This window comes from Sorex fumeus, unplaced genomic scaffold, assembly GCF_029834395.1.
Source record: "Sorex fumeus unplaced genomic scaffold, SorFum_2.1 ptg000037l, whole genome shotgun sequence".
NCBI classification, from domain to species: domain Eukaryota; kingdom Metazoa; phylum Chordata; class Mammalia; order Eulipotyphla; family Soricidae; genus Sorex; species Sorex fumeus.
In genome coordinates, this window is record NW_026606094.1 from 32,896,777 (window position 1) to 32,921,146 (window position 24,370).

Genomic DNA, 24,370 nt, shown 5'->3' on the forward strand with positions numbered 1-24,370 from the left:
ATAGTCCTGACTCTATAGACAATATTCAGATTGTTCTTTAGTAGAAGTTTTACTTTGTAAATTCTGATGTAAATTTTATCACTGATCTTTGTGTTCCCAAAGGATATTATACATTCTTTGATATGTCAGTGTAAGGAAAGAGAGAAAAATCAAAAAGTGATTGGTTCTTAGAAAGACCCAATTGATAGTCCCTCCCTCTGTGTTCTTTTCAAGATACTTAACAGTGTCATAGTTCTGGAGCTGCATTAAACCTTTAATAAAGTATATTATATCTACATTTTTCCTTTTTTAAAAAAGGAAACCACCAATTGTACTTAAAATATTTTATTTTTCTTGGATACATTTTAAGCACTTCTGACGTCAGTGGGCCCGACGGGTGGCTTGTGTGAAGCAGGGAAGAGAAAGATGGCCACTTTCTTCCTATCTGCCTCTGCCACCCAGAACCCAGGGTTACTGAATTCTTGTCTCACCTCGCAAGAAAGAATTTCAGGAGTAGACAAGTGCTGAAGGAAAACAGATTTTATTTGGAGGTTTTGAAGGGGAGTGGGAAGAGAAAGTGGGAGAAACTGGAGAGTAACTCAAGAGAGAATCCAGGTTCTCCAAAGGCAGAAAGAGCCCCTACGCATATCCCAGTATCAGATACGAAAGCATGAAAGTACACATCTCAAGAGGGGAAATGTGGGCAACATATGTGCTCAGGCTCCGCATGTGCTTCTCCATGTGGGAACAAGCATCTCATGAGCATGGGCAGCATAGGTGTGTCCTCCCTCAGTTCAAGATGGCATTTATAGGTTTTTTTCCAAGCTGCCCCCACATGGGGCTTTCTAGCTAGATAAGAGTCTATTGCTAGAGTTGTTGCTAAGTGAGTAGAGTTGGGAATGGTCATCTTTGAAACTCCTTTTCTTGACCTTTGTTCCTGCTTGGGCTGGAGCGATAGCACAGTGGGTAGGGCATTTGCCTTGCACAAGGCTGACCTGGGTTCAATTCCTCTGTCCCTCTCCAAGAGTCCGGCAAGCTACCAAGAGTATTCTGCCCGCTTGGCAGAGCCTGGCAAGCTCCCCGTGGCGTATTAGATATGCCAAAAACAGTAGCAGCAAGTCTCACAATGGAGACGTTATTGGTGCCCAGCTTGAGCATATCAATGAACAATGGGAGGACAGTGTTACAGTGCTTGTTCCTGCTGGATCTTCTCTTGGAGGGTGGATCCAGCCTTCTCTGACCTGAGCTATCTGAGGGTTAATCTGATTAAAGGAAGGAATTGAAGGTTCTCCAGTACTTTCCTTTAGTCCCTTTGAATAGGAAGGGGTCCAGTCTCCTCAGGTTCTGCTGCTGGAGAAGGTCTTAACAGGTCTTGTTTTCTGTATCCATAAGATGGGTCAGACTTAGGACTGGTGGCCTTATTACTTCCCAGAAATTTACTGTCATTGTTTTAGGAGGGGGCCTTCCCTATGTGCCTGCCTGCCTACATCACTACCATTTATCAGTCTGGAAATGTCATTTAAGATGCAGATTTATCTCTCCATTGAACATGTTCTGTTTGTTGATTTTGTTTTTTACCCCGCATTGTGTTTGGCTTAAATTGGGGACCCCTTTTTTCCTAACTTTTTGAGGAAACCAAAACCAGTAATTTCTAGATATTGAGCTGAAAACAAAATGAACCAAAAAATTGAATGCCATGAAGTTGCCAAATAAATTGCTCCCCTTTCTGCAGAAGCTTGATGTTACATTATTAATTGTTCTGATCAAACAAGAATAGCATAAACTTGCACTATCCGCTGAAAGAGAGGGAAATTTTTTATTCCTAGACCTAAGTCAGGGAATAAAAAACAAATTTAGAGAGTAAAATAGAAAAATAGAGATTTTCTGAGGGTTAGTCCTGCTGGAACTTTATGCGGTGGTATCCAGTAGGCAGCTGTCCTACTGGAAGATTTTAAACAAAATAACAGTTTATTCATTTATTTATTTATTTTATTTATTTAATTTTTTTGTATGCTTTTTGGGTCACACCTGGCAATGCTCAGGGGTTACTCCTGGCTCTGCACTCAGAAATCACTCCTGGCGATGCTCAGGGGACAATATGGGAAGCTGGGGAATCGAACCCGGGTCAGCCGTGTACAAGGCAAACGCCCTACCCGCTGTACTATCGCTCCAGCCCCCAAAATAACAGTTTAGTTTTTTTTTTCCTTTGGATGTATCACAGTGGTAGCAGAGTAAGTAGTTCTGGTAGGTAGAAATAGAAAAAGGTTACAAACTAAAGATATATGCTTGAAGATAGTTATATCATTTTAGTAAAATATTCGTGCCTTCTTGTCTCGGTCAGACCAGTGATGTCGTACTTGATCATTCGCGCTTGTACCATCAGGTCCTCGATGGATGCATCTGATGCTAGCGTAAGTGCATTGAAAGTACAGACGATCATTTTTGTCTTCCTTCGTTGTGGCAGCCTACGTCGGCCTTGAGATTTTGTCGGCCTCTCCTTTCTCATCCTTCTCAGTGCTGCCATGTCGGTGAAGCCTTCAGGGTCAGGTGAATGAGACCAGTTGTAGTTACTGGTTTTGGCATATCGAATACACAGCGGATAGTTTGCCAGGCTCTTCCGTGCGGGCGGAATACTCTCGGTAGATTGCCAGTCTTTACGAGAGGGATAGAGGCTTTTGGGACGACCTCTAATCACCCTTGTAGGTGTTACCATATTTGAACCCTATCAAATATGGTACGACAATTCCGGAAGATGGGTATTTAGTGTCTTATGATGTGTTGCGCGGCCGCTTGCGGCCACGCGGGTCCGGAAAGCGTCGGTTTGAGGCCCTTCATGTTCCTGGAGCGAACAGATGCCATTGGGCTACACTAGCACGCGACAGGGACAAATGGAGACGATACTGGCGCCCGCTCGAGCAAATCGACGACTAACGGGAAGTTAAGTGATTAAGTGATTAAGTTAAGTAAAATATATCTAACAGAGTATATTTGATGGGGGGTGGAAGTGTGGTGGGGTGATAGAGAGGGGATGGGAGTTGGGGGAGAATTTTTTATATTATATACCATTTCTTGTTTCTGGTTTTGTTTCATTGATCAAGAATGTTGGTTTTTATTTTCTTGATTTTTTTTGCTACATTTGACAATTTTAAAATTGATCTTATTGTTTTATTTATTTTTATTTTTTTCCTGGATCATATAGTAGCTCTGTTTTTAATTTTTTGAAGTACTTCCATACTGTTTTTTAATGCCAAGATCAATTAATTTTTTCACAAATATTGTTCAAAGCTTCCATTTTTCCATCTCCTTTTCTTTTTTTATTTATTCATTAATTTATTATTTTGAATACCCATCCCTCCACCAGTGACCATTTCCCACCACCACGGATCCCAGTATCCCTCCCACCCCCCCACCACCCCCCATTCCACCCTGCCTCTGTGGCAGGGCATTCCCTTTTGTTCTCTCTCTCATATTGGGTGTTGTGGTTTGCACAAGAGTTAAGCCTGATTTTCAGGGAGAAACGTTGGATGATTTACTTTCCATTGATCACTTTGTATATACAGAGATGCCACGCAAGTAAAGTTCCTGGTTCCCGCATACTCGAGCTATGCTTGTAGAGGCTCATGGTCACCGGAATTCCATCTGGAGGAGGTGGGATGCGGCACCTACCCCATCTGGGACTTCCTGGTGATCTCGGCTCTTTATGGGACCTGGTGCATTCTCCAGGAGCTGTGGTGCCGCCTAGCAGCCTTTCTTCTCTCGATCTTATTGGTTTAATAATTAAGTGTACATATTAACATGATGTCAAAAGCTGTTTTTTACTACAAAATAACTTTACTAAATAACAATACCTCTTATTGTGTAGTTCTCACTCTCGGAGAACCCAGCAGGCTACCGAGAGTATCCTGCCCGCAAGGCAGAGCCTGGCAAGCTCCCCGTGGCATATTTGATATGCCAAAACCCAGTAACAATGATGGGTCTCATTCCCATGACCCTGAAAGAGCCTCCAATGTGGCACTTGCTAAAATCTCAGGGCTAGGACGAATGGGGACGTTACTGCTGCTTGCTTGAGCAGAACAATGAACAACGTGATGACAGTAATACAGTGAAATAACTTGCATGTTTTAGAGCTTAAATAAAAACTGAAAAGTTGGGGGTATGGCACCGCCAGCAGGTCAATCTGTACCTGTGAGGTGAGTGCATCAGCAGCCTAATGGCAATGTCAGACTTTCAGATACCCCAAAATTGCTGCTGTGCCTTTGGCCAGGCCCCAAAAACTTGGAGCAAAGTTTACCAAGAAAGTAAACGGCCAAAAGTTAGGTATGTGGAAGACACACCCACAAACCACCTCCGGCTCAGCTATATAATTGGAGGCATCGCCTCTATGGTTCCTGATCAAACTGCTTAATGGCCATGATCCCAGAGTCTCAGAAACAAATCTTGAAACCCAAAGGCTTTTGGCAGAAATGTGTCCTGTTCCTGAAGTAGGTTACTGGAGCTAGGCCACTCCAGGTGGGAATAGGTTTCGTGCCTTGGCCTGTTCCCTCTGGCAGCCTGGTGACCACCATCCTCCAGAGGCCACTGGACAGTCAGGTTTGGGCCTGCAGTGACGAGACACATTGGGCCTCACCACATGGGGGTGGAGCTGACTCTTTCTCTCCATCCCATCAAGACCCCGAGTTGCTGCCTACAAATGACCTCTCTAGCTCCTGATCAAGCTGACTCATGGCCATGATACCAGAAACTCAGAAACAAATCTTGAAACCCAGTGGCTTTTGGCAGAAATGCATCTAGACTGCATACAGGGTGGCCGTCGGCTCAGAGTTTATTGGAAATCCAGGTATGAGCTGGCAGTGGTGGGGCAACTGCAGTCTCATGGGAAGGGGGGCAGTACCGGCTCATCCTTTACACCTTACCGAGGTCACGAGTTGCCCCCCACAAGTGACTCTCTGGCAGGGCCATGGCTCTAGAGGCAAAAGAACTTAGTCCAGAGTCCAGCAGCTTGGAGAAGAAAAGTGAACTGACCATGCATTAAACTACGGTGCCATGCTTCCCTGGGAGGGAAAGGGTGTTGCTCCCTTCTACCTTTTCGCCCCCTGACAGCAAGGTGGCCGCCACCTCAGAGCGTATTGGAAAGCCAGGTATGAGCCGGCAGTGACGGGGCAACTGCAGTCTCATGGGAAGGAGGGTGGTACCAGCTCGTCCTTCACACCCTACCGAGGTCATGAGTTGCTCCCCACAAGCGGCTCTCTGGTATGGCCATGGCTCCAGAGGCAATAAGACTTAGTCCAGAGCCCAGCAGCTTGCAGAAGAAAAGTGAATGGACCTTGCATTAAACTACAGTGTCATGCCTCCCTGGGAAGGAAAGGGTGTTGCTCCCTTCCACCTTTTTCCCCACTGGCAGCAAGGTGGCTGCCGCCTCAGAGCTTATAGGAAAGCCAGGTACAAGCTGGTGGTGATGGGGCAATTGCAGTCTCATGGGAACGGGGCCAGTACTGGCACGTCCTTTACGTCCAACTAAGGTCACGAGTTACCCCCCACAAGCAGCTCTCCAGCACAGCCACAACAACAGACACATAGAAACCAATCTCGCAATTATCTGGCTCTTTGCAGAAATCCCAAATTGTGGCCGTGTGACATTATATGATTCTCATAACCAGCTATAAACAACAAAATATATCACAGTGTCTTTTCAGCGATTCTGATTGTTTGGGGGGAAATTCTAAACAACAATGGTGCATCTTTTGTCGAAATAATGAATGTAATCAATGTAGAGAAGAGGTAAGTGGAAATCATCTGCCTCAGAGGCATTTGTAGGGGTGGGAGGGGGGGTATACTGGGGTACTTTGTGGTGAAAAATAAGTCCTGGTGAAGGGAAAGGTGTTTGATCATTGTATGACTGAGACTTAAACCTGAAAGCTTAGTGACTTTTCCCACAGTGATTCAATATATAAATATAAAAATAAAAAAAAATTTTAAAAAATTAAGGTGGAGTTTGGCGCATGCCTCAGGCAACCGCAAGCTAACGTCCAAGCTCGCAAAGCAGTGCAGAGATGCGATCAAGGAAGACCTCAAAGAGAGAAGAGCAGAAGTACAGGTAGATGCGGCAGAAGCCGGGAAAAGTATTCGTAACGCCCGCCTGTCCTTCGCCAACTATAAGACCAAAATGACTGCCCTCCGACGTCCTGATGGATCCATCACATCCTCCAGAACGGCAATGGAGAAGATTATCCATGACTTCTACTCAAATCTCTTTGATAGCTGTGTCCACTTGCCGACATACCAAATTCCACAGGATGGATATGTTGTTCCCAATGTTCTCCCTTCCGAAATCCGACACGCCATTTCGTCGGTAAAGAAACAAACAGCACCCGGCCCAGACAAGGTCAGACCTGAACACCTGAAGAACCTGCCGTCAGTACTCATCAATACACTGGCTCGGCTCTTCACTCGCTACCTGTCTGAATGCAAGGTTCCGTCCCAATGGAAAACCAGCAGGACCGTACTACTGTTCAAGAAGGGAGACATCCATGACATTGGCAACTATTGCCCGATCTGCCTATTGTCTGTCATCTACAAGTTGTTCACTCGAGTCATCCTAAATAGGATTGGCAGAACACTAGATGAAGGACAACCATGCGAGCAAGCAGGGTTCCTCAAAGGATTCAGCACCATCGACCATATCCACACAATAACCAAGCTCATTGAGGTTTCTCGGGAGTTCAAGATGCCGCTCCATCTAACGTTCATTGATTTAAAGAAGGCCTTTGACTCTGTTGAGATGGAAGCGGTCATTGAAGCCCTAGCCAATCAGGGCATTCAAGCCCAGTACATCAGGATCCTCCGTGAGCTGTATTGCAGATTCACTACCAGAATCTCACCATTCTACAATGAAGTGATCGTTGATGTCAAGAGAGGGGTGCGGCAGGGTGATACCATTTCACCGAAACTCTTCAGTGCCACCCTCGAGAACATCATGCGACAACTGGAATGGGAAGGAATGGGAGTGAAGATAGATGGTCGGTAACTGCACCACCTCCGCTTTGCTGATGACATTGTTTTAATAACACCAAACATCAGCCAAGTGGCACAAATGCTAGCCGACTTTGACCGTGAGTGTGGAAAGGTAGGACTACAGCTGAATCTTACGAAGACAATGTTTATGAGAAACAGCCTCGTTCCTGACGCCCCATTCGCTCTCAACGGAACGACCATCTCCGAATGCAACAGCTATGTGTACCTAGGTCGAGAGGTCAACATGACAAATTACCTTGCACCCGAGCTGCACAGGAGGAAGAGAGCGGCTTGGAAAGCCTTCAAGAACGTCGAAGAAATAGCTAAGAGGACGAAGAACCTCCGGCTCCGGGCACATCTCTTTGATTCCACTGTTCTTCCTGCATTAACATATGCCTCAGAGACCTGGGCCCTACGCAAACAAGATGAGAACGCTATTCAGGTCTCCCAAAGAAGAATAGAAAGAGCTATGCTTGGAATATCACGTTTCACTCAAATGAGAGAAAGAATCCAGAGTTCTGACATCCATCAACGATCAAAGATCAGGGACGCTGTCTCATTTGCCAAGTTGTCGAAAATCAGATGGGCTGGTCACGTAATGAGATTTAAAGACGACCGTTGGACTAGAGCTGTTACTGACTGGATTCCACGGGATGTCAAAAGACCGCGTGGCCGCCCACCTACCAGATGGTCAGACTTCTTCGTGAAGATCATGAACGATCGGTTTGAGGCCCTTCATGTTCCCGGAGCGAACAGATGCCATTGGGCTACACTAGCTCGCGACAGGGACAAATGGAGACGTTACTGGCGCCCGCTCGAGCAAATCGACGACTAACGGGAACTTAAGTGATAAATGATAAGGTGGAGTTCATGCCCAATTCAATCAGCTAATCAGTGGCTGAATAAATAGCAGTACTCCTACAAAAAAAAAAAAAACTGAAGAGTTAAAACACATTTAAATATATTTTCCCCAAGCAAATGACCCCACAATATCCTAGTCAAGACCCCATATACTTTAGAGACCAAATTTGAAAACCTATTAATGTAAATGAGTGTAGACAGTGTACTGTTTTAGCATTGTCCTCCTGTTGTTCATCGATTTGCTCTAGCCAGGCACCAGTAATGTCTCCATTGTGAGACTTGTTGTTACTGTTTTTGGCATATTGAATACTCCACAGGGAGCTAGCCAGGTTCTGCTGTGTAGGCAGGATACTCTCTGTAGCTTGCCATGCTCTCTGAGAGGGATTGAGGAATAGAACCCAGGTTGGCCACGTGCAAGGCAAAAGCCCTATCCTCTGTGCTATTGCTCCAGACTTTAAAAAAAAAGTAATTTACTCTATTATTTAAATTTATTTATTTACACAGGTTAATATAATATAGCAGTTAGTCATAACAGATTTGACATTTATTGAATAATTTTCTCATGACTGCATTTGCCATTCCTCTAAGTTTTTTTGGATCAAATAATATAAAATAAATTTGTTTTGTGCCTGCAAGGAGGAAGATGGGGGACATTGGTGGAGGGAAGGTCGCACTGGTACTGGGATTGGTGTTGAAACATTGAAGGCCTGAAAGAAGTGAGCAACTTTGTAGATCATCGAGTTTAATAAACATAAATGTATGTTTATATGTATATGGATATATGCTTATATGTATATGGATGCATATAAGCATATATACATATGTAAGGCAGGTTATAAATATAATAATTTGCATAGATAAACAAAACAAAATATTATTTAGTGACTGGTAAAATTAATCATTATTCTGATCCTCACTGTTACTGTATTTTATAATTTAATGATTAGGTGCTATGAGTTCAATCTAAAAGAAAGCAAATATGAACCTATATTTAAAGGAGTAGACAAAAAGTTTTCAGGTATAAGAGAAAAAAATCTTGGCTTAGAAGAAAATTGTGGATACACATCCAACTCATGTTACTGACTTAATTTTATATGCTTTGGCCAAAATGTGTAGTTAAGGTAAGAGTGTTGGGGAAAGTAGAAAGATCTTGGGAAAGATGAGGCTCATAAAAGGGATAAGGTAGCAGAGATCTGCAATCCAGCCAATTTGGTAATTTAAAAATAGCAAAAAAGCAATACCTTCATTTTAATACTAATATAAAGGTTAATGTAGAAAATTAGCAAAATTAAATTCTTTTGAATAATAGTTTATAATCATGGTTTTGAAAGTAGGATGACAAAGAATGTTTAAAGAGGCACTCTAGTTGGGAAATAGATTGTTTATTTGATACAAAAAGTAAAGTAAATGTTAGAGGTACAGATAACTTTCATTTAAAAAAATTAATATAATTCTTAAGCATCTTTGTGTGCTGTCTGTTTCAGATATTGGTAGAATTGCAATAAACTAGACAGGATAAGTTTCTATCTTTAAAGGAAATTATTCTAGTAATGGAGATTAATAAAAAATAAACAGCAAATAAATTTTTGTGGCTAAAAGTAAAGTTTGGTCAAGGGACAGAAGTTGTAGAGGATATAGGAATTATATTCAAAAGATGATAGGATAGGGATTTATTGACAGCATGACATCTGAACAAAGAGAGAAGTAAGGAAATGAATGAAGAGTATTTTGATAACCAATTATTTATATAATCATATACATAATTATATTTACATCCTGAACATTCGGACTGATTCCATTTTGTCTGCTTGGTGTTTTTGTTTATTCAATGCCAGTGCAGAATCCAGTTTCATGTATATTCAAGGCATCTACAACCATGCTATATCGCTGGCACACCAATTTGCATGTCTTAATGTTATTCCTTTCTTTTTTCCTTCTTTCCTCCCATTCTTCCTTCTTTCCTTCTGTCAACAGATAATTTTTAATCACTTCCTAATCCAAATTTTTAATCTGGTGTAGCTGGCAGGAGATCTTTTGTTTTCTGTTACAATATTGCTGTTAGCTTCATTTTCCAAACTTTGCATGCTGTTCTAGATATATTTATCTTAATCATGATTCCTAGAGATGAATAATAATTCATTATATTCCAAGAACATGAAGTCGCTAAAATATAGAATCGTGGTATCAGCCATTTCTCATCTCCAATATTTAACACACAGATATGTTTACTTTTTATTCAACCATAGAGATATTGCTAGTTTCATTCTAAGGATGCTCAGATTTTCAAAAGCATCTTGTAAAATCTCCAAATTTTTTAAATTACATTTGAATTATCATGTCAAGTGTTTATGAAATTCTTTTTAATGTTTGATGAAGCATATAATTAACTTAGGGCTGGACCAATAGCACAGTGGTTAGGGCATTTGCCTTGCACACAGCCGACATGGCTAACCCAAGTTCAATTCCTCCGCCCCTCTCAGATTACCCGGCAAGCTACAGAGAGTATCTCGCCCGCATGGCAAAGCCTGGCAATCTACTCGTGATGTATTTGATATACCAAACACAATAACAAGTCTCACAATGTTACTGGGCCTGCTCGAACAAATCGATGAACAACTGGAGGACAGTGCTAGTTATATACTAGAAGCTATGCATACTTTTTACATGATTTTTTACTACAGCTAAGCCAGAACTAAATGTGACTGGCTTCACTTTAACGATTGAATGAAAAGTTGAAAATAATATTAAAAAGTGTATAATATTTTTCTTGCATAATTAAATTTCTTCTGTCTCATACATGTTTTTTGTTTATTTTAAATTTTCTTTATTTATTAAAGAACTGTGATTTACAAAATTACTAATACTTGAGTTTTTACAAAATTCTTCTAGCATGGCAAAAATGTCCATTTTTTATACCTTTCTGTATATATTTCAACATTTTCTTCATAATGATGCATGACTATATATGATGAAAGAGTGGCTACTCAGACATTAAGTAGCTATTGAATTTATCTTCACAAAATGCCACGCCTCTATTCTGGCTGGAACAGTGTTCCCCTCTTCACATTTTTTAATTTTCCCATTATGGTATCATTGCTTCATGATGTTTTCTTCTCTTAAATTTTATCGGAAGATTTTAATATAGTGAATTTTAATAATATGTAGGTGAAATTTTACAACTGACATATAAGAAGCAAAAGAAAAACAGCTACAAAATAAAAGTATCGACCTCTTAAAGTGAAGACTAAAACTTAGAAGATTTTTCAACAATGTAATAAATTTTGCATTTAAAAGATATTAATGATCCAGAGAATTCAATGGGCTGAAAAACATGCTTTGTATAATGGAGGCCTTGGTTCATTCCATGACATCTCTTGGATCCCCAAGTACCACTCTGAGGGATCCTGCCAAGCACAGAAAAGAGAGTAGCCCCTAAGCACCACTGAATGTGGCCCCTTGAATAATATTGCATTACAATAAAATAAAAATTGTACATAATTGTATATAGGTGTAGTTAGTACATGTCATGGTAGTATATATTATTTAGGCATAATATTACAACGAAAATATTAAATTTTCATCAGTTATTTTTAGAAAATCTAATTTTAAAAACATTTATAAACCACCTAGTCATACTTAGGTCTAGTAATTTTAATACCTCTTAATAGTTGTCAAAATTATCTTTTTATGATCTTAATAAATACTTAATTTCTAATACATTTATTTCTATCAAAATTGTAATACAGCATATTCAGATGTGAACATTATATTAAAATAGCAGAATATGGGGCAAAAAACAGTGCAGGGGTTAAGTCACTTCCTTGCACATAAATCAACCCTAGTTTCATTCTCTAACACTTGGTGCCCCCTGAGCACTTTCAGGATTAATCACTAAGAACAGAGTCAAGATTAAGTCATAAACTCTGCCAATTGTGGCCTCAACCTCCGCCCACCTACCCAAAAACAAAAAAGCAAAACAAAACAAAACAAAAAAACCAATAGGAAGCTGCACTTTTCTGTGTAAACTCACACAAAGGGGGCACGGCACACAACGGCGATGGCTCTATCTCTCCAGCCACCCGCGTTCGGTAGTCTCACCCTTCTCCCACCCTGGGGAGGTCGATGGCGATGGTCAGGTGGAGGAAGGAAACGAGGGCAAGGCTGGTTGGTATTAGTCGCAGTTTATTCCAATAATAAACGGGGAGAAAGGGATGCAAAGTTTAAAAAGAGAACTCCCAGACCGACCACCAACTGGGAGCTCTTTGGCACTATTGCGGCAACATGGGAAGATGCCATTGTTGACAACATTGACGAGGAATATGATCGACTGGTTCAGCACCTTCATGATTGTGAGAGGAACGCCAAGAGAGAGATAGCCCCAAAAAAATGCCTATTTTGAAAACTCTTGAGCTTATTCACCAACGTGGTTTGGCTCATACCTCAGGCAACCGCAAGCTAACGTCCAAGCTTGCAAAGCAGTGCAGAGATGCGATCAAGGAAGACCTCAAAGAGAGAAGAACAGAAGTGCTGGTAGATGTGGCAGAAGCCAGGAAAAGCATTCGTAACGCCCACCTGTCCTTCGCCAACTACAAGACCAAGATGACTGCCCTCCGACGTCCTGATGGATCTATCACATCCTCCAGAACGGCAATGGAGAAGATTATCCATGACTTCTACTCAAATCTCTTCGATAGCCATGTCCACTTGCCGACATACCAAATTCCACAGGATGGATATGTTGTTCCCAACATTCTCCCTTCTGAAATCTGACACGCCTTTTCGTCGGTAAAGAAACGAACAGCACCCGGCCCAGACAAGGTCAGACCCGAACACCTGAAGAACCTGCTGTCAGTACTCATCAATACACTGGCTCGGCTCTTCACTCGCTACCTGTCTGAATGCAAGGTTCCATCCCAATGGAAAACCAGCAGGACCGTACTACTGTTCAAGAAGGGAGACATCCATGACATTGGCAACTATCGCCCAATCTGCCTATTGTCTGTCATCTACAAGTTGTTCACTCGAGTCATCCTAAATAGGATTGGCAGAACACTAGATGAAGGACAACCATGCGAGCAAGCCGGGTTCTGCAAAGGATTCAGCACCATCGACCATATCCACAAGATAACCAAGCTGATTGAGGTTTCTCAGGAGTTTAAGATGCCACTCTGTCTAATTTTCATTGATTTAAAGAAGGCCTTTGATTCTATTGAGACGGAAGCGGTCATTGAAGCCCTAGCCAATCAGGGCATTCAAGCCCAATACATCAAGATCCTTCGTGAGCTGTATTATGGATTCACTACCAGGATCTCACCATTCTACAAAGAAGTAATCATTGATGTCAAGAGAGGGGTTCGGCAGGGTGATACCATTTCACCGAAACTCTTCAGTGCCACCCTCGAGAACATCATGTGACGACTGGAATGGGAAAGAATGAGAGTGAAGTTAGATGGTCGGCAACTACACCACCTCCGCTTTGCTGATGACATTGTTTTAATAACACCAAACATCAGCCAAGTGGCACAAATGCTGGCCAACTTTGACCGTGAGTGTGGAAAGGTAGGACTACAGCTGAATCTTACGAAGACAATGTTTATGAGAAACAGCCTCGTTCCTGACGCCCCAATTGCTCTCAACAGAACAACCATCTCCGAATGCAACAGCTATGTGTACCTATGTCAAGAAGTCAACATGAAAAATGACCTGGCACCTGAGATATGCAGGAGGAAGAGAGTGGCTTGGAATGCCTTCAAGAGCGTCAAAGAAATAGCTAAGAGGATGAAGAACTTCCGGCTCTGGGTACATCTCTTTGATTCCACTGTTCTTCCTGCATTAACATATGCCTCAGAGACCTGGGCCCTATGCAAACTGGATGAGAACTCTATTTGGGTCTCCCAAAGAAGAATTGAAAGAGCTATGCTTGGAATATCATGTTTCACTCAAATGAGAGAAAGAATCTGGAGTTCCGACATCCCTCGACGATCAAGAATCAGGGACGCTGTCTCGTTTGCCAAGGTGTCAAAAATTAGATGGGCTGGTCACGTAATGAGATTTAAAGACGACTGCTGGACTAGAGCTGTTACCGACTGGATTCCACCGGATGTCAAAAGACCGCGTGGCCGCCCACCTACCAGATGGTCAGACTTCTTTGTGAAGATCATGAACGATCGGTTTGAGGCTCTTCATGTTCCTAGAGAGAACAGACGCCATTGGGCTACACTAGCACGCGACAGGGACAAATGGAGACGTTACTGGCGCCCGCTCGAGCAAATCGACGATTAACGGGAAGGTAAGTGATCACTTAAGTGATTAAGTGATTCCAGTCTTCTCTCTATCCACATCAGTCTCTTTTCTCTGCCTTTGCCCCCTCCTCTCCTTCTTCCTCCCCCATGCTACTTCATTCTCCTTCTCCATTCCCCTTCATCCTTCTTCTATTCCTTCTGATCCCCTTCTCCTTCCTTCTGATCCCTTGTGAACCCCCAACCCACTCCTGCAGTCTAGGTTAAACCCAAAGCATGAGGGGTTGGGGTAATAATTACACATAGGTGTGGTCACAATCAATAGTGGTAGAATTCTTTCCCTCTTTCCCTGGGGACACCCACTCCTAGGACAGATCCTCATTATCAGATCAATCCACCCTAGAGTGGATTCTCCTGGGTGTGTTTCTCCTCTCCTTGTCTAGCAAGCATATAAGCATATATAATATAAATCATTTTGTATGGATACAGTAAGAATCTTCTTAAACTTATAGAATTGCCCTCCTAGGGCCATCTCGATCTCAGACTACAGTGCTCAGGCCAGATAGTCTTTCCCACCCCTAACAGGATCCTAGTCTCATCGTAACCTTTGGATCAAGACAGCATTTGTCTATGATCAAACTCTTAACTTATAGTTAAGAATCATGGCACCTTGGCCTGGCCCATTTCGATGCCAGGGTAGCTCACCGCTTGCCCTGGGTCCATTCAGTCCCTCGTCGGGACCCTGCTTTTGGGTTGTTAGGAACTAAGGGCAACTGAGGCTTAAGTCGAGAAAGCAGATGCCTGGGAGTGAATAATATTCAAAGCTAATCAAATCCTAAGTTACAAAGCATAATGTTAACGGTCTTCCTGTACCTATACAAAAAGGATATTGCTTTAAAGTAAACTGTTCATAAGGCATAAGGAGAGGAGAAAGGTAATATTTCACTCATACATATAAAATCATAGATTTCTGGGAATTTGACCTTACAAATTAACAGAGTCTGATTAGGGGAAAAGCTGATTAACTGGTTGGAGAGGAGAGCATAGGGAAGACTGTATACAGATAAACACAATGGAATGGAAGTGCCTCAGGAGCACTGTGATGGGTGTAACCAGATAAAGCTAAGCTCCTTGTACTCCAACACTTTTCAAAACCTGATCTTTTCAGGGAAGTATGTGTGTAGCTGTGGAAAAAAAAAAAAGAAAACAGAAAAAAGAACTGAACTGGAAACCAAATTTCTGAACTCAACTTACCATTCCAGTATTGAATTTTTAAGTCCTGGGTTTTTAAGTCCTTAACATGAACTGTGCTAGATGACTTTAAGAACCTTCTAATCCTAATAGCCACTATTTTCACACTGGTTTTCCATGGTTCTCTCTCTCTCTCTCTCTCTCTCTCTCTCTCTCTCTCTCTCTCTCTCTCTCTCTCTCTCTCTCTCTCGCACACATTAACTGTTGTATGCAACTCCATACATTTAAGCTCATTCAACTTTACGAATTTAAATTTTTATTTATTTTCTAAAAAAACTCAGTCTTTTATTCACATATATCTTAAAAAATCTACAGTATACTTTTCATGAAAAGATACTAGGCATTCTGTGCAAGCAAAACATAGTCCTTTCCTTCACAACACAGGTTTCTTATATTTTTTTAATAAATATTTCCCAAATTTGCTTATAGTTTCTTCCTGACAATACTTAGATTTGTGAGTATTAAGCTGATTAACTGGGTGGGGAGGAGAGCATAGGGAAGAATGTTTACAGATAAACACAATGGAATGGAAGTGCCTTGGGAGCACTGTGATAGGTGTAACCTGATAAACCTAAGCTCCTTGTGGAGGAAGGACAAAGCAATGTCATCCTACAATGGGAAAGCCTGGCAAGCTACCCATGGCATATTTGATATGCCAAACACAGTAACAACCAAGTGTCACAATGGAGAAGTTACTGGGCCCACTCGAGCAAATCGATGAACAATGGATCGATGAACAACGGGAGGATAGTGACAGTGAGAGTGACCTGAAACTATATTACTCACACCCAAATTAACCTTTCTTAAATAGATGGCTACACCAGGAGAAATTTTCTCTAAACAATATATACTGATTCCTGTTACTTCTGAAAATTAGTGTGATGATTTCTGTGATCAAGCGTGCCAGAAACTTATATCTGTACCAGGCAAAGGAGCAAGAAAGAGTTTAGCACTTTACAAAATAGAAAATAATTCAATAAGGTGGAACATCTGGATTCAACTTAAATTGAACTTTCTAAACTTCAAACAAATGGCATTTAAGGCATTGTTCAGCAGATTCCTAAATAAAATTAAACTTACTTGTTCTCTTGGGAACTGGTTATTTAAGTTTCAGATTTAAGGTATTTTACAACTCAGAAGTAGTGATATTTGAAAATGATAGCAATATCATTTTATATGCACATATGCACATATGATATTAGTTAGCACTCTGTTATAAGACTCAATTGCAGGGCTTATCAATGTACTTTGAAACTGCTATTTAGTTTTTTGTTTTGCTCCTGAATTTTATCTAGATGGCGATATGCAGAGACTGTATTTTTATTTTCATTCAATATTTCATCTCCACAGCTATTAATTCACTAAAATTGGCAGTCTACTCAAGATATATATGTATATATATATATATGTATATATATACAATCACACTCAAAAATTTTGGTCCTAGGTATACACCCAAACTAATTGCATGAATAACTGCAAAAATTTATTGCATAAACTGATATATTTGTACAAAAATGTTCCAAAGTAGACAATGTTCAATAAATAATTTTAGTGTAATTTAATTAACCCATATGTTTGATTAGTGACAACATACTAGCAGAAATGCTAAATTCTTGGATTTTTGAGTACTATTCAACACTGATGAAAAATCACTGCTGTTTATTTAAAATTTAGGAGGGGTAGCCAAATCTCATCATCAGTTCAATGCTACAGCCTAAGGATGCAGTTCTGCTTGTATCCTATTGTGCCAAGGATTACCTCGGTCACCCTGCCATGTTTGGACCTCCAGGACCACACCCATTGGTGCACAGGGCCCACCAATGCTGTATCTGATGATACTCTAGTATGTATTTTTTGTTAGAGATGTTACTGGGGTTGGGAGCATGCAAGGCATGTGTCTTAACTGCTGCATCACCTCTTCGTGTCTTAATTTTAAATTTTAATATAGAAAACTTAATGAATTTGAAAGGCTTTTTTTGAATTTGATGTGAATGTTTAGTTGTAATATGCCAATACCATAAATGCAGACATTTATTTTAGGAAGATATTCAATCTTAACTCACTTTTAAAATAAAATTACTTGTTATTACTCACCAGCTCAAAACTTGTCTGTTAGCTCTTTAAATGATAATTAGAAAAGCGGAGTCCACCTAAAATATCATTTGTGTTGTGCTGAAAAGATAATACAGCAGGTAGGACACTTGCTTTGCATGCAGTCAACCTGAGTTTGAATAACAGCATCCCCATATGGTTCCACAAGAACTACTAAGAGTAATTCCTAAATACAGAGCCAGGAATAACACCTGAGCAATCCCGCTAAGAAAAAAAAAATTAAATAACATTTTTCTGTGTCTTGGCTATCAGTATGAAATAAAACTGGCATAATTAAAAGTAAAACAGTTAATAAAAAAAGTCTTGCTTTCAACAGTAAACAATTATTTTCTTTAAAATATTCTTTAAATATTTCTAATTATGTTCCTACTTGTATCTGTGCTTCAAACTATATTAAAGTTCACCCCTAGAATTTCTCTCGCATATCACGATTATATTGGATAGTTGGTTAATGTTTATTTTGCTCATAAAATTATTTCTATTCTGAGATATCAATAGTTAGCAAATACTATATGAGATTTATTTTATGAAAAACTTATCTAGATACTTTTAGTGCAGAGGATTTTGTTAACTTTACCAATCTCACTTTTATACCCTTTAGTTTTTTGTTTAGTGTATATTTGAGATGTATTAACAGTGAAGTTGGTGGGCCCCCATGTGTGACTTATGTGAGGCATTGAGGAGAGAGATGGTCATTTTCTCCCGATCTGCCTCTGTCACCCTAGGACAGGCTGGGAAGGCTAGGACTGATAAAGTCTGTGATGAGCCCCTGCAAGGGACGAACCTGGAGGCCTATGGATGTAGGTGGGCTGTACAGGTGGCTCATGTGAAGTGGGGAGAAAACGGTCACTTTTCTCCTGATCCGCCTCTGCCACCCGGGACCCAGGGTTCTTGGGTTTTTATCTTGCTCGCAGAAAGAAATATCAGGAGTAGCCCGCCCCCAAGGGCCTGGGTTCCTCTCTGGGCACGCGCAGCTAGAAACAGCCCCGAGACAGCCGGTTTTCAACCCCTGATCCGCGTGGGACGGGCACAGAGGCCCAGCTCTGGGCAACAAAGCTGAACGGCTCCAATTCCAACAGGTACAGCCCGCCCCCAAGGGCCTGGGTTCCTCTCTGGGCACGCGCAGCTAGAAACAGCCCCGAGACAGCCGGTTTTCAACCCCTGATCCGCGTGGGACGGGCACAGAGGCCCAGCTCTGGGCAACAAAGCTGAACGGCTCCAATTCCAACAGGTACAGCCCGCCCCCAAGGGCCTGGGTTCCTCTCTGGGCACGCGCAGCTAGAAACAGCCCCGAGACAGCCGGTTTTCAACCCCTGATCCGCGTGGGACGGGCACAGAGGCCCAGCTCTGGGCAACAAAGCTGAACGGCTCCAATTCCAGCAGGTACAGCCCGCCCCCAAGGGCCTGGGTTCCTCTCTGGGCACGCGCAGCTAGAAACAGCCCCGAGACAGCCGGTTTTCAACCCCTGATCCGCGTGGGACGGGCACAGAGGCCCAGCTCTGGGCAACAAAGCTGAACGGCTCCAATTCCAGCAGGTACAGCCCGCCCCCAAGGGCCTGGGTTCCTCTGTGGGCACGCGCAGCTAGAAACAGCCCCGAGACAGTCGGTTTTCAACCCCTGATCCGCGTGGGACGGGCACAGAGGCCCAGCTCTGGGCAACAAAGCTGAACGGCTCCAATTCCAAACAGGAGACATTCCCAACTCCTCGCCCAGTGCCAGGGACTCTTTCCGGAGCCGCGGCCGCTAACGCGGCCGCGAAATATTTTCCCACTACATATGCCATAGGAACCATAAGCTAACTTCTTAGATGGAAACTTCTCTATTTTAGCTCAGCCACTAGAAATACAGTTGCCAATAACTCATAAGCTTATCTTAACTCACACTGCATATCAAGCAGAATAGTAACACTGAACGTGAAGGACTAAACCACACCTCTCACAATGGTAAAGCAACGCAAAAGCCCACCAAACATTCATATTGAAGAGTCTAGCCCAGATGACACCAACAGTACTGTAGTGTTAGACAACCTCTCTGACAAGGAATTCAGAAGGGAGCTACTTAGGATGCTTAGGGAATTAAAAGAAACAATGGAAAGCAATGCCAATAGAAGACAAGAGGATCTGAAGGCAGAAATGAGGAAAATGCAATCAGAAATGTCAGACCTGAAAAATCTCGTAGGCGAATTGAAAAGCTCAGTGGAAGGCCTCAGCAGCAGAGTAACAGCGGCTGAGAACAGAATCAGTGAGCTCGAGGATGAAGTTCAGAGACTCTCCCGAAAAGAGCAGAAAATGGAAAAGAGACTCACAATTCGGGAACAGATGGCAAGAGAAGATCGTGATGAAGCCAAGAGGGGTAACATAAGAATTATTGGAGTCCCAGAGGGACAGGAAGAAAACCTCGATGAAGAAGAAACTGTCAAAGACATCATTGCTACAACATTTCCAGAGCTGAAGAAAACTTGTGACCACATTCAGGAGGCCCGAAGGGTACCAGCTAGAAGAAATCCGAATAAAAATACCCCAAGACACATTCTGATCAAAATGACCAAAACCTTAGACAGAGACAAAATTCTGAAAGCAGCAAGATCGAAGAAAGAAATCTCTTACAAAGGAGCATCCTTAAAATTCACAGCTGATTTTTCTGATGAAACCCTCATGGCCCGAAAACAGTGGTGGGACATAGTAAAAAAACTCAATGAAATAAATGCCTCCCCCAAAATACTTTTCCCAGCAAGACTCTCATTCATAATAGAAGGAACAACACACAGTTTCACAGACAAACAACAGCTCAGGAACTTCATAGACTCAAAACCATGGTTACAAGAACAACTAAATGGGCTACTTTAAGGCAAGAAAGGCCCCTCAAATACACCCAATTTTAACAGATCAATGGGACAGAATCCCATAACAATAATCTCTCTCAATGTCAATGGGCTAAACGCACCAATTAAAAGACATAGAGTGGCAGGATGGATTAGAAAATTGAACCCAACATTCTGCTGCCTGCAAGAAACGCATCTCAATAGTCAAAGCAAACACAGACTCAGAGTCAAAGGCTGGAAAACAATCCTACAGGCAAACAGCTCCCATAAAAAAGCTGGGGTAGCCATCCTTATATCAGACCACATTGATTTCAGAGTGAGGAAGGTCATAAGAGACAGTGAAGGCCATTACTTATTGATCAGAGGATCTGTACAACAGGAAGAACTTACAATAATAAATGTATATGCACCTAATGAGAGACCAGCAAAGTACTTAAAACAACTACTCATAGATTTGGAAAAAGACATCAATAGCAACACAATACTAGTGGGAGACTTCAACACTGCTTTGTCACCTCTTGATAGATCAACCAGACTCAAGCTTAGCAAGGACATACTTCATTTGAGGGAAACAATGGAAGAAAGGGACTTAGTAGATATATACAGGACACTTCATCCACAAAAAGCTGAATACACATTCTTCTCAAGCGTCCATGGAACATTCTCCAAGATAGACCACATGCTGAGCCACAAAACATGCCTGCATAAAATTAAGAAGGTAGAGATTGTATCAACAATCTTCTCAGACCATAATGCGCTGAAATTAGAAGTAAATCACACACAAAAACAGAAAACTAAATCAAACACCTGGAAATTAAACAGTGCACTATTGAACAACGAGTGGATTAGACAGGAAATCAAAGAGGAAATCAAAAGATTCCTAGAAACGAATGAAAATGAGAACACGAGTTACCAAAACTTATGGGACACAGCAAAGGCTGTGTTAAGAGGAAAGTTTATAGCTCTACAAGCATTCCTCAGGAAGGAGGAGCGAGCACACATAAGTAACCTAACCTCACAGCTTAAGAGCTTGGAGAAGGACCAAAAAAAGGAGCACAACCCGAACAGGAGAAAGGAAATAATAAAACTCAGAGCAGAGATTAACGAGATGGAAACCCAAAAAACAATCCGAAAGATCAATGAAACCAAGAGCTGGTTCTTTGAGAAAATTAACAAGATCGATAAGCCTCTAGCAAAACTCACAAAGAAAGGGAGAGAGAAAACCCTAATAAACCGAATCAGAAATGAAAAGGGGGTCATTACAACAGAAACCACAGAAATTCAGAGGATCCTCAGGGAGTACTTTGAGAAGCTTTATGCCACGGAACATCAAAACCTCGAGGAAATGGATAAATTCCTAGACTCCTACAGACTCCCAAGGCTGAACCAAGAAGACCTGGAATACCTGAACAGACCTATCACCATCAAGGAAATTGAAATGGTAATAAAAAGTCTCCCCAAGCACAAAAGTCCTGGCCCGGATGGATTCACTAGTGAATTCTTCCAAACCTTTAAAGAGGACTTACTCCCAATGCTCTTTAAGCTTTTCCACGAAATTGAAATATCAAAAACACTTCCGAACAGTTTCTACGAAGCAAATATCACACTGATACCAAAAGCAGACAGAGATACCACAAAGAAAGAGAATTACAGGCCGATATCCCTGATGAACACAGATGCAAAGATCCTCAACAAACTACTAGCAAATAGAATCCAACTACTCATCAAAAAGATCATACACCATGACCAAGTAGGATTCATCCCAGGGATGCAAGGATGGTTCAACATTCGGAAATCAATCAACATAATCCACCATATCAACAAAAGAAAAGATAAAAAGCATATGATCATATCAATAGATGCAGAGAAAGCATTTGATAAGATCCAGCACCCCTTTATGATGAAAACCCTAGCCAAAATGGGTATAGAGGGGACCTTCCTCAACATAATTAAAGCCATCTACCACAAGCCTACAGCAAGCATCATCCTCAATGGGGAAAAACTGAGAGCCTTCCCTCTAAGATCAGGGACGAGACAGGGATGCCCACTCTCTCCACTGCTGTTCAATATAGTACTGGAAGTACTTGCAATAGCGATTAGGCAGGAAAAAGATATTAAGGGCATTCAGGTAGGAAAGGAAGAAATCAAGCTCTCACTATTCGCAGATGATATGATACTCTACTTAGAGAACCCAATAACCTCCACCAAAAAACTCTTAGAAACAATAGACTCGTATAGTAAAGTTGCAGGTTATAAAATCAATACCCAAAAGTCCATGGCTTTCCTATACGCAAACAGTGAGAGAGAAGAAAGCAACATGAAAAAAACAATCCCATTCACAATTGTGCCCCAGAAAATCAAGTACCTAGGAATCAGCTTAACTAAGGAAGTAAAGGACCTGTACAAAGAAAACTACAAAACGCTACTTCAGGAAATAAAAGAGGACATGAGGAAATGGAAAGATATCCCCTGCTCATGGGTCGGGAGACTTAACATTGTCAAAATGGCAATACTACCGAAAGCATTGTATAAATTCAATGCAATCCCTATAAGGATACCCATGACATTCTTCAAAGAAATGGAGCAAACACTCTTGAAATTTATATGGAACAATAAGCCCCCACGAATAGCTAAAGCAATTCTTGGGAAAAAGAAAATGGGAGGAATCAACCTCCCAAACTTCAAACTGTACTACAAAGCAGTAATAATTAAAACAGCATGGTACTGGAACAAAGGTAGAACTGCAGACCAATGGAACAGGGTTGAATACACTGACATCTCTCCTCAATCATATGCTCATCTAATCTTTGATAAAGGTGCAAGTAATGTGAAGTGGAGTAAGGAAAGCCTCTTTAATAAATTGTGTTGGCATCACTGGACGGCTATATGCAAAAAAATAGGCTCAGAACTCTGCCTAACACCATGTACAAAAGTAAGATCAAAATGGATTAAAGACCTCAACATCAGACCAGAAACCATAAGGTACATTGAAGATAAAGTTGGCAAAACCCTCCATGACATTGAAGCTAATGGTATCTTCAAAGATGCCACGCCACTGGCCGAGCAAGTGAAAACAGAGATAGATAAATGGGACTATCTTAAACTAAGAAGCTTCTGCACCTCCAAAGAAACAGTGACCAAAGTACAAAGACAGTCTACAGAATGGGAAAGGATATTCACCGAATACACATCTGACAAGGGGTTGATATCCAGGATATACAAAATACTGGTTAAACTCCACAAGAAGAAAACATCCAACCCCATCCAAAAATGGGGCAATGAAAAGAACAGAAACTTTCTCAAAGAAGAAATCCGAATGGCAAAAAAGCACATGAGAAAATGCTCTACATCATTAATCATCAGGGAGATGCAGATCAAAACCACAATGAGATACCATCTCACACCTCAGAGACTGGCCCACATTCAAAAGAACAAAAGCAACCGATGCTGGCGTGGATGTGGCGAGAAAGGGACACTCCTTCACTGTTGGTGGGAATGTCCACTGGTTCAGCCCTTCTGGAAAACAGTATGGACGATTCTCAAAAAATTAGAAATTGAGCTCCCATTTGACCCAGCAATACCACTCCTGGGAATATATCCCAGAGAGGCAAAAATGTATAGTCGAAGTGACATCTGCACTTGTTTGTTCATTGCAGCACTCTTTACAATAGCCAGAAACTGGAAGAAACCTGAATGCCCAAGAACAGATGACTGGTTAAAGAAACTTTGGTACATCTACACAATGGAGTACTATGTAGCTCTTAGAAAAGATGAAGTCATGAAATTTACATACAAGTGGTACAATATGGAAAGTATCATGCTAAGCGAAATGAGTCAGAAAGAGAGGGATAGACATAGAAAGATTGCATTCATCTGGGGGATATAAAGTAACAAAGTATGAGATTAATACCCAAGAATAGCTGAGATCAGCACCAGGAGGATTACTCCATAACTTAGAGGCCAGCCGGGTATCCTAGAGGAAAGGGCTATTCAGATAGAGAAGGGAGCACCAAATAAAGGATGTTTGGAGGATCCTCCCAGGAGGGGAGATGCATGTCGAAAGTAGACTATGGACTGAACATGTTTGCCACTC